The sequence below is a fragment of the Coffea arabica genome, chromosome 11e, assembly GCF_036785885.1.
Source record: "Coffea arabica cultivar ET-39 chromosome 11e, Coffea Arabica ET-39 HiFi, whole genome shotgun sequence".
In the NCBI taxonomy this organism is placed as follows: Eukaryota; Viridiplantae; Streptophyta; class Magnoliopsida; order Gentianales; family Rubiaceae; genus Coffea; species Coffea arabica.
Window position 1 is genome coordinate 12,900,427 of NC_092331.1, and position 11,370 is coordinate 12,911,796.

Genomic DNA, 11,370 nt, shown 5'->3' on the forward strand with positions numbered 1-11,370 from the left:
TCTGAGAGAACTATCCAAACTCTTGAGGATATGTTGAGAGCCTGTATTGTGGATTTTAAAGGAAGTTGGAGCCAATACTTGACTTTGGTTGAATTCGCGTATAACAATAGTTACCATTCCTCTATTCAAATGGCTCCATATGAAGCCTTGTATGGACGACGGTGTCGATCCCCAATCCATTGGGATGAAGTAGGAGAGAGAAAAGTAATAGATCCAGCTACTATACCATGGGTTGAGGAAGCCTATGAAAAGGTGAAAGTGATCCGCCAGAGACTTCAGACAGCCCAAAGCCGTCAGAAAAGCTATGCCGATCATAGGAGGAAAGACTTGGAGTTTGAAATAGGAGATAAGGTGTTTCTTCGGATCACACCATTGAAGGGAAAGATTAGATCCGGAAAAGGGAAAAAGTTGCAACCACGATATATAGGACCTTTCAAGGTGCTACAACGAATAGGAAAGGTGGCTTATCGACTTGAGTTACCAGCTAGCTTGTCTAGGATCCACGATGTCTTTCACGTCTCTTTGCTTAAGAAATACCATCCGGATCCGACTCACATTTTGCCACCCGAAGATGTTGAACTTGACGAGTCTTTAACCTATGAAGAACGACCTATTCAAATACTGGATCGAAAGGTGAAGGACTTGAGAAACAAGCAAATTCCTTTAGTAAAGGTACTATGGAAGCATCATGAAGTGGAAGAAGCAACTTGGGAGCTAGAAACGGATATGCAAGAAAAGTATCCTGGCCTGTTCGCGACAAAAGGTATGAATTTCGAGGTCGAAATTCTTTTAAGGGGGAGAGGATGTGAGGACCCGCAAATTTCCTACATTTTTCCTCAAAAATGCCTTTTATTTGAAAATTATTATTTATTAAGGCCCCCTACCTCATTATATCACACTAAGTGTAAATAAACCTAGAAAATAAGGTTTTACGCTTTGGTTTCAAGTTTTGAGCAAAATTAGGGTTTTTGCGATTTTTTTTCCGCCGGATGAATTTTCGGTACTGGCCAAGGATCAATTTGATGATTAAAAGTGACTCTTAAGTGAGAAATAATATGTGAGTAGTAGCAATGATATAAGGTTAGTGAATGGGAAGTAAAAACCCTAGTACGTGAGTTTTTAAGAAACGGCGCGAACCGGCGGGTCCCGCGCATTACCGATTGAACGCACCACTTGACCACCATTTTTCTTACCCAACAAGTTTGTTGACTTTTGCACATAATATCTTCTCTCTTGGCAGCATGTTGACCGAAAATTGGTGGCTAAGAAAGGCAAGAAAGAAAGAGAAAAAGAAAGGGTGGTGGTGGTGACAAGTGTCACCACCTCATGGCTTCTTACCCAAGACCATTACCAACCATATAACCTTAACACTTAGCCAATTCTTCCTCATTTCTGCTGGAGCTGGCCGAGAGCATCAAGGAGGAAAAACTCCAAGGGAAATCTTTCATTTCATCTCCAAATCCAACAAATAAGTGAGGAATCGAGCGAAGTAAACCGATTAAACTTGCTTTCTAGTGACTAGCTAGTGAGTGGTGGTGTGATTCTTGAAGGGGAGAGCTTGTGCTACTCTTGGTGACTTTTATTCAAGGTAAGAGAGTTTATCTCTCCAAGTTTTACATCTAATCTTGTTAAATTAAGTTTAGTAGGTGATTATAGTGGTGAGATTATGGATGATTAGCATGATTTAGAGGTTTTCCCCAATTTATTTGATGAACTAGGGTTTCTGATTTTCTGCTCAATGTGATGTATGATGCATGAATGTTGTAATTAAGGTTATATAAGGTTGTTTAGTGGTGAATAGAACCAGAAATTTGAGGAATTTACACTTAGAGCTAAAAATTCCAGATTTCTGGAAAATTGCCCAAGCATTCTGTCCGAAATTGTACCTATATGTTAGAGGCCGAATTGGCCTTTGGTCAAAGAAGGAAAGTTGTAGAGAATGGTGTTTTATAGGTGCCTATAAAATTTCAGCTCAATCGGAGCAACGCAGAACGTGAAAAGTCCAAAATACCCCTACTGTTTTAAGAATTCCCCAGCAGTCCGTTTCTTCAGTTCAGTCCAGTTTATCACGATTTTTGACTAGGATCCCTTCTGATTTAGCTCTGGGCCAAAACATAAAAGTTGTAGTGCTCTGAAGTAGCTTTAAAACGCCTCAAAGAAAACCTGATTCGGACTTGTGTACACTGAGTTAGGTTCATTACAGTGTTCTGCGTTTAAACAACCGACGAACTGGTTTCTGGTTTAGTAATCTGAGATTTTGACTAAGTTACATTAGGAACTGGACTACGTGACCTTCATGAATGTTGTAGCTCTGTGTCTTAGCTTCGAAACGGCGTAGGTTTCGTTTTAATCTGATAAGCGTAGCCTAGGGTATGGTATTACCGCATTTGTACGTCAAATCTGTCTTGAACTAAATTGCGTTTCTGCACTTGTACTTGATGCGATTCTTGTTGTTATGATATTGTGAGCCTATGGAACGGCTCTTGACATAAATTGCTTGTTTGTATGATGTTGGGATGTTGTTGAAGAAAAATAATGAAGCCTAAATGGCTGGAAATTAGGTAAACACAAAGGGCATGCTGCCCAAATTTTTACTCGAGGTCTAGAAAACTATCTTTGCGACTTGAGTGAAGGTTAAGTGATTATCACTTGAACTATTGAGGACCTTTGCCACTTGTTTAGGACTTGGCCGAACTTGTACCCTTAGGAAAATGATATGAATCACTACGAAACCGTTTTACTTGCACTTTTGACTCAAGAGTCATATTCAAGCAAAAATGTTATCAAATTTTCCAGTTTAAAGAGCGAGCAACTATTTCACGACTCTTCTCAAGTGAATTTCAATTTCTTGATTCTTATCGAACGAAACGCTTAAGTTTTGAACCTTGGTTGATTTCAAAGTTCTCAAGTAAAATTTTATCGCAGATTTGGACTCCCAACCCGGAGTACCACCTCGACGCGAAAACTAGAAGCACTATTGTGGTGAGTGCTTCCAAATATCCGATTGTACTTGATATGTGTACTCCCTACTTGACTTGTGTGATTACATGACAATGAATGAAAAGGCAAGGGTGTACTTTATCGCACTTGCCCTAATATGACCTGTTCTTGCTATTGATCATACTTGACTTGTTGTACATGTACTTGAATTGTATCTTGCCTGGAATTCCAGAAACCCTGTGGCTAGTTAATCGAGTCGAGCCGGCAAGGGCCTGGTCGATTAGATAACAAACCCTGGGTCACTTGTAATGTCGAGTGGAGTGTTATCTCCTCGACTAACGGTATACTCGAGTATTACCACCCATGTTTATATGGCGTGCGGGCTCGGAATAGGGGGTGAATCGGTGGACGGAAATTGGCGTGTAGTGGAGTTTATTTGGACTTGAAATTACTTGAAAGTTGACGGAGTGTCAACTACCACTTGACCAAGCTGGAATGGAGCCGTAACATGAATACCGTATCCTTATATGTGAATGTGCATCTAATACTACTTGACTAGCTGAAGTACTATTTCCTTGATTTGACTTGTTTGCTCGTCATTTCACTTTTATTTTGCTATAACTTGGTTGTTGCCCAATTTGATATTTGGGAACTTCACTGAGCTTTGGCTCACCCCGTTAGTTTGTTTTCCTTACAGGGGTACGAGTAACGCGAGAGACTTGATAAAGACTAGTGTAGCCTTTTGTTTTGACTTTTGAATTTTGGTTTTGTACTCGCGCTATTCCCCGAACGAAACATGTTGTACTTGGATTGTATACGTTTTGGTACTAGTTGGTGTATTAAGACTTTGTACCTGATTCCTATCGATGTAAACTATAAGTTTGAATCGTGAATATTATTTATGGTGCATGGTTGTGTATATATGATTCGATTGAGATAGTGAGTGAGTCCTGGCGAGAGCTGGGCAGGCGGTCCGCCGAACCCTTTGGTACGCCTTAGGGAGAGGTGGGGTCGTCACACTCTTACACCCTATGAAGCTTAAATTATGCTTAGTAGTGCTTGAAGTGCTGAAATTTCTGGTTTTATCTTGGTTTGAAGTGATTTGGTGAAGTTTTTCATTTTATTGATGATTTTTCTGGTTTAATATGATCTTGATGTTGGGTGCTTGTATGATGGATTGTAATGGTTGGAAATGACTCTAGTGAGTGTGAATTGTGGTTAAATGCAATCAATTTTGGATTTGGTGTGAAAATTGAAAAGTTAGGGTTCTTAAATCCCCTATTCTGTCCGAAATTTTAGGTCATAGCTAGAGGCCGAATTGGACTTTGCTCAAAACATGAAAGTTGTAGGTATTGGTGAGTAAGAAGTGCCTGCCTAAGTGTACTTTTGGGGCGTTTTCTCTTTTGATTTGGCAAACCGTGTGTATATATTAACTTTTGAAAACTTTTGTATGTCATTTTGATTTGAAAACGCTAAAGTTCAGATGTGAATGTTTGTTGGCTATTTCGGTTGGGTTCTGACGGGTCGGTCACTATTCATGACCGACTCCGGATTTCATTTTTTAATTTTGGGTTATTTTACCATTTTGACCTGTTTACGCTCGTTTGTAAGTTCCGGATCGCAATAGATAGCTCTAATCTGATCCGTAGTCCTGGCGAGAGCTGGGCAGGCAGTCCGCTAACCCCTTTGGTTCGCCTTAGGGGAAAGTGGGGCTGTTACAGTTTAAGGTGCTTAAAGGCAAAATTTGATGTAATTAAGTTACAAGTTCAAATGGACACCATGATGCATGAAATTGAGCAGAGAAGGAATGTTAATGCTTTTAATTCTTATCATGTGATTTGTGACTTGTGTGGAGGTTATCATGCTACTAATACATGTATGCAAGCACAAAATGTGGATTATTATGATGAATTAGAGCATTACAATCCTTGTTTTGATCAATATAGTGCTAATTGGAGCAATTCTCCTGCTTATGGTTGGAATAATCAATGTACTTATAGTGATAATTCATATTTTTATGATCACCAACCTGAAAGTGTCCAATATGAATCAAAACCATCTTGGGAGTTGGCAATAGAGAAGTTAGCTAATACACCTCTACCTTGGGAGTTAGAAAGTGAACCATTAGCTAATGATTCTAATGCATCTTGGGAGCTAGCTGTAGAAAATTTTTCTAATCAATTTGATTTAGCAATAGAAAAGCTAGCAAATGCAACTTCCGATCGTTTTGATAGGATTGAGGAAAGAATAGATGAATTAGCTTCTCACTTTGGTCGAATACATGAGCAATTGAATGCATTGTGTGAAGTTATTTCCTCTAATAATGTGCAAAATGATCCTAGCATGAATGATGGGAATGTTGTATGTGAAAATGGGTTGCATTTTGATGAAAATGATGAATCTCAATTGTGTTTCAATGAGCAAATGTCCATTTCACATGATAATATCTTTGGAACTAACTTTGAGCCTCAAGAGGTGAGTTTTAATGACTCATTTTTCACCCCTCTTGAGGAGTGCATTGAAAGTATAGGTTCTAAAGGTATTCCTGCCCAAGATACTCTCATGACATTTCCTTTGGTAAGTTCTCAAGTGGTGCATATTCAAGGTAATATCTATGGAACACTTGGAATATGTAAGTCACTTCCATCTCTCAGATCATTAGTTCATGTGGCTTTTTCTATTAAGTCACCTTACAATGATCCACCAAGGCCTAAAATGGTGGATTATTCGTTAACTAAGCCTCCTTGAAAAATGAGGTGATATAGTCAAGCTATTGACTTTAAAGAAGCGCTTATTGGGAGGCAACCCAATGCTTGTTTAAGTTGGTGTTACTTTGGAGTGATTTTATGTTTAAAGTATAAGTTTGAGTTATTTTGTTATTTTTCATTTGTAGGTTTTGGAAAAAGATGCAAAAGTGACCAAATGAGGTGAAAAAGGCGAAGTTTGATCAAAGATCTCAATACCTCAAATTCAGTAATTGTGAATTTTGATGCATTAAAGAGGTTTAGAATGCATGTTTAGATCATTTTACATGTGCGTGAATGATTTATTTTGACATAGAAATGATCTAGGGTGTATTTTGAAGAATTGAGGTCAAACTGAATATTGCAAAAATTCTGCAATAAGTGCAGATTCAATGGATCCAAGGCCTCGGATCCATATGGATCCAAGGCCTCGGATCCACTTCTGCAATCAGAGAAAAACTTCGAGCTTCTTGATCCGAGCTCGGATCCACTTCTGCAATCAGAAAAAATTTGAGCTTCTTGATCCGAGCTCACTTATCATGATCCGACCTCGGATCCTTTAAAAAACGACCTCGGATCCTTTCCAAACGAAGCCTCGGACCACTTTTCTTCATTCTTCCCTCTTTTTCCTCCTTCAACTCCACTTTTCTTCTTGTTGGTTGCAAGCTTTTATTCTTAAGAATTGTATTTTTGTTTTTTTTTCAAGGTGCATTAATTGAAGTCTCCATTCTTTCAAGTAAAGTTGGAAATTCATCACTTGGACATGGATTCGGATTGCGCAAGTCATAAGGGGAGTATTTTCTTTTACTCTTTCTTTATTTTCCTTTTCTCACATTGAGGACAATGTGAAGTTTAAGTGTGGGGGAGGAAATATGTGAACTTGCATTCTAATGCTATGTGATGATATTTTGTGGATTTAAATGCTTAGAAATATTGGAATTGTGTTTGAATTATTTGCCATGTGGATAATTTGCCTGAAATTGGGTTTGTTGGCAGGGAGTTTTCTTCCATTTATATGGGGAAACTCCGTCAAAATTTGTCTAACATCTTGTCCAATATGTCACTATGGCCCAAAAGTTCTTCAAATTTTTGCATTTTCATTCAAAAAGGGCTAATTTGTTCCAACTTTAAATGTTTTTATTCTTCCAATTGTTGAAACTTTATGTGTATTTTGAAAGGTTTAGTCCTCATTTAACTTGGAAATAGTTATTATGCAATTAGAATTTTTACATTTTAGAAAGTATATTTGGTAAAGTGAGGAAAATTATGCCTATAATTTTACATGTTTAATGAGATTTCTTCTCTTTACTTAATTTTGCAAGTAAGTGATTGACATAGTTGATAAAAGGTTATACTCCTCCTTTGATTAGTCTTATATATTTTCTAAGAGGGAATATCTATTTATTGTCCTTTAGTAAAAAAAAAAAAAAAAAAAAAAAAAAAAAAAGAGAAGAAAAGAAAGAAAAAATTATTCTACTCCAATGATTTTTGTACCGAGTAACCGGGGGTTGGCATCTACAAATGTCGATTTTCGCGTAAAAAGGTACTTGAATTAAGAGTATGCATTGCAACTTGAATAAGTGAAATGTTGAGTAACCGGGAATCTTCACCTAAAAGTGTCGATTTTCGCGTAAAAAGGCATTCTCACTAATTAAGTAAAATTAGTATGAATAAATCCCTCTTAGATGTAAAATTTTGAGAAAAGGATGATTATAGGAGGAGGAAGGCTATAAATCGACTATGTGGGTTGCTTATTTGTGAAATTAGGTTAGGGTAAGAGATTAAGTTTAACTTGTTGAATTTAGGGTATAATTATCTTTCCTTTACTTGATATTATGAGTATTTAGTGTAAATTGAATAATTATATAATAATTATTTTCCAAGTCTTGAGGAATTAAATTGGACAAAGTGCATATATTGTTTCACCTCTTGAATCATTGCATTTGATTATGTGTGAATTGCTTGAGGACAAGCAATGATTTAAGTGTGGGGGAGTTTGATAAGTGACTAATTTACGTAATAATTGTGTGACATTTTATATTATTTTTAGTCACTTTGGTTATATTATTGGAAGAATATGAATCATTTTGGCTATAATTGGTGAATAAATGTTTTTAAGTGATTAAATGAGGTTTTTATCACTTTTTACTTGGATTTTGTGTATTTTGACAGTTTTGACACATTTTTCGTATTTCGGCTATAACTTGAGTTACAATGATCGGATTGGGATGATTCTTGAACCCATTTGAAGATAAGAGATAGATCTACAACTTTGGTGAAGACATCTAAATCCAGTTTGAAGGTTTTCCAGGTCAAAATGCCGAATTACAATAGCAAATTTCTACTGGTCGAAGCTGGAACAGGGCAATGAGCAGGCAAGGGTATTTCAGTCATATCTCAGCCTACACAGATCCAAATGAGGTGATTCTTGATGCATTAGAAAGATAACTCAAAAGGCTACAACTTTCGTGTTTTAGACATGAGCTGGTTCAGCCTCTAACATCAAGAAAAGATTGGTTGAAGTTGGGCCAAAAACAGAGCAAGTGATCCACACTCGGATCCACTATTCATCCGAACCCTCGGTTGTTTCTGGGTTAGTGGATCCGAGCTCGGATCCATACGGATCCGAGGTACTGTAGCAGCTCGGATCACTGGTCAGAAAAGGCTGCTCTGTACGCGTAAAACTCAATTTCACCTCCACCAACTCACATTGGATGCTAGACATGTGAGAAACATTCCCAGCTGTAAAAGGGAGATGTAATCCTCATTTCTTGACCACCTTTCATCATTAAATAGCCAAATTCATTGCAAAAAAGGAGATGGGGAGTTCATAGCAGAAAAATAGAGAGACATACGGGAGAAGCTTGAAGTTGCAGAAATGTAGCTCTTTCATCTCCCTAGTGTTAGTTTAGCTTAGTATAGAGTAGTGTAGCTTTTCCATTCTTGTTTATTATCTAGATTAGGATGAAGATGGAGGATGAAGAAGGCAAGGAAGAAAGCTCATGTGACAAGGGTTGTATTCCTTCTAAATTCTTTATCTTTTGTATTTGATTCCAATTTTAGTTAATATACAAGTTCTGGATTTTGTGTTCATTATGTGTTTCTAAAGTTTAAGCCTTGGGTTTGGTTGAACTTTCTATAATTGTTAGTGTTTATTATTTGGTTATTTGACTGCTATGATTTGAGCAAGTTATTTAGCACTTTGGCTCTTTAAATCATGATTAATCTGGTACCATTGATTGTGATTATTTAAGGTGTTGTTTCTGCAATGAAAATTGAGATTTAACACTAGTTCAAGAAGTGCTAAACATAGGGAGTACACTCACGAAAGTAGAGGTGCACTTATGTGGTTTTTAGTGATTCATTTCATGTAATTTCATTGAAAAAATGAACTTGTAGCTAATTTCATAACCATGAGAATAGGTATGGATTAGTTATAAGTATAATTGATTCACTACGAAAGTAGGATTCAAATGCATAAGGAAATCACACTATAACTAGCCTAGATGTAGTACTCAATGATCCAAATATAACACTTGCATGAGTAGTTAGGGATACCACAACCTAAGGAGCTTTCATTTGTTATTTTCTTGTATAATTTCAGTAGGCTTTAATTTGTTATAATTCATTGATAGTCTAAATAATAGAGAAGCTTTAGTAGTACCGGTAATTGCAATCTTCCTTGTGGGATCGACCCTTAATACCCTATACTCGCTCACGATTCGTATACTTGCGATAAATCGCGTGTGGGGTATTTAGGAGTTTATAAATGTAAAACTTGATTAGGATGAGCTTAATTGTATATGTATACTCCGCGCACGTCAATTGTGATAAAGCTTGAGATAGTGATAGTAGATATGCCTCGGGCTGCAAAGTGTTTGGAGATTTTTCTTTGAGGACATTGATGATGGTAGATGTATGTAGTATTGAGTGGTGCTGTATAGCTTTTGATAGATTGTTATTTACCTTAGTTATGGCCTTAGAGTAGTCCCTCAGTTGTGGCCTTAGAATCCAGTGATTTTGTGTAGTGCATTTGAGTTGTTTGAGAAAATGTCTAAGTGAAAATTTCATCCAATTTATGGTGATCTTACAATAGAAATTAAGGCTATCTATAACTAAGTGTTACCATGCAAAATATAGTGATGTTGCCCTTTAATTGGGACTGAAATTTGAAGAATTGCAGATAAATTGTATTCTCTATGACTCTCTGATTGACAGTACAAAGAAATTTTTATTATGACTTTTTGCAGATCTGCATTAGCTGCATCAATAGTATCCATGTGGACCGTTGCTTAAAATGAGGAGAATTTTGGGTTTTTCAGCTGCTGCTAGAGTAAAACATTAGATATATGCCCTTGAAAGTAGACTGGTATGATTATTTTCTTTGGTTATATGAATAATAAGAGAGCCATGAGGATTTGCGCATAAAATTTCTCAATATACATGTATGTCTCTGGTTAACTTGAATTATGTGTGAATAACATGAGTACTTACAACTGATGTTTAAAAATAATTAAGAAATCTTGTTTTCAACATAAGTAGATAAAGAGCGAACTTGATTCAACCGAAACGCCCCTCATCCTTTCATCTTCATCATCAGCATCATCTTCGTCTTCTTATCTTCTATCTATCTTGATGAGAACGAATGGTAAGAAGAAAAAATAATTTGCTCTAAGGTTCTTTCTTCCTCTGCCAAAAATAATTAGCCCTTTAATTTTTTCCCTTTTTTGGTTAGTGAAATGAGGGGTTTAGTTGTAGCTTTTTGACCAAACTAATGTTGTTTATTTTTTTTTTATATTGTAGGATAATAGGGCTCTAGATGTTTCTGCCTCTGCTTGGTTGTCTTCCTCTCCTCTTCTTCTCTCTTATTTTTTATTTTTATTTTTGGTCAAAATCCTCTTCTTTCTTTCCCCCTTTTCCTATCTATGTATGTGATGAGCAAGTGTTACAGACAAATTTGAAATCCTTTTAGGTTTTGAATCTGAACATTTTGAGATTTTTTTCATTAAATATTTTGTTCATGTTGTTTTCTCTTTTTACTTATCTGATTTGAACTTGACCCCTTTTTTGTGATTGCAGGTGGGAAAAGTTGATAAATTTAATGTTTTATTTTGGTAAATTAAGTTCTGGTTGTAATTTTCTAGGTTTTCTGTATTTGAATCCTTAACAAGAAAATATTTTGTGTGTTCTAAGTTTCTGGGATTTCTTTGACAAACGTCCAATAGCACTGTAAGTGATCATAGAGCCCTATTAATTTAGATACTTGTTTTAAATACCTCTTCCTTGCGTATTTGCAGAGATGTTGCCTTTCCTTTTTCTTTTACGAGAACATCATTTATTTATTTTATTTTAGTTTACAAAAATGTCAATTTTTTTTTTAAATAAAATTCGTGTTGATTTGGTTCTAAGAAGCTATGATTGGCTTCTAATCATGTAATGGGGATAACATTTTGAGAATGTTGCCTTAATTATAGCAGATTTACTGGTCCCTAGAATGGTTTCAATCTTTGTAGGCAATAAAAAATCTGGTATGATATGTTGGTCTTTCCAATTTTTTCATTTGTTAAAAAGGTATAGTTAATTTTTTGCAGCTCAAATAACAAGAAGATGTTAGGATTCACTTGCATTCAGATCCTATTTTCTTAAATTATATGTTGTTTTCCGTACTTTTGGTTATGTTATTTTC

The 11,370-nt window shown here is 36.2% G+C and overlaps 1 long non-coding RNA gene across 1 annotated transcript; it reads left to right on the forward strand.

The window, feature by feature from the left end:
* Window positions 1–988: 988 nt before the first annotated feature.
* Window positions 989–3,875, forward strand: LOC113717622 (uncharacterized). The gene is made up of 3 exons (XR_003454443.2): window positions 989–1,588; window positions 2,926–2,982; window positions 3,638–3,875. It is a non-coding gene; the product is annotated as an uncharacterized lncRNA (long non-coding RNA).
* Window positions 3,876–11,370: the final 7,495 nt, after the last annotated feature.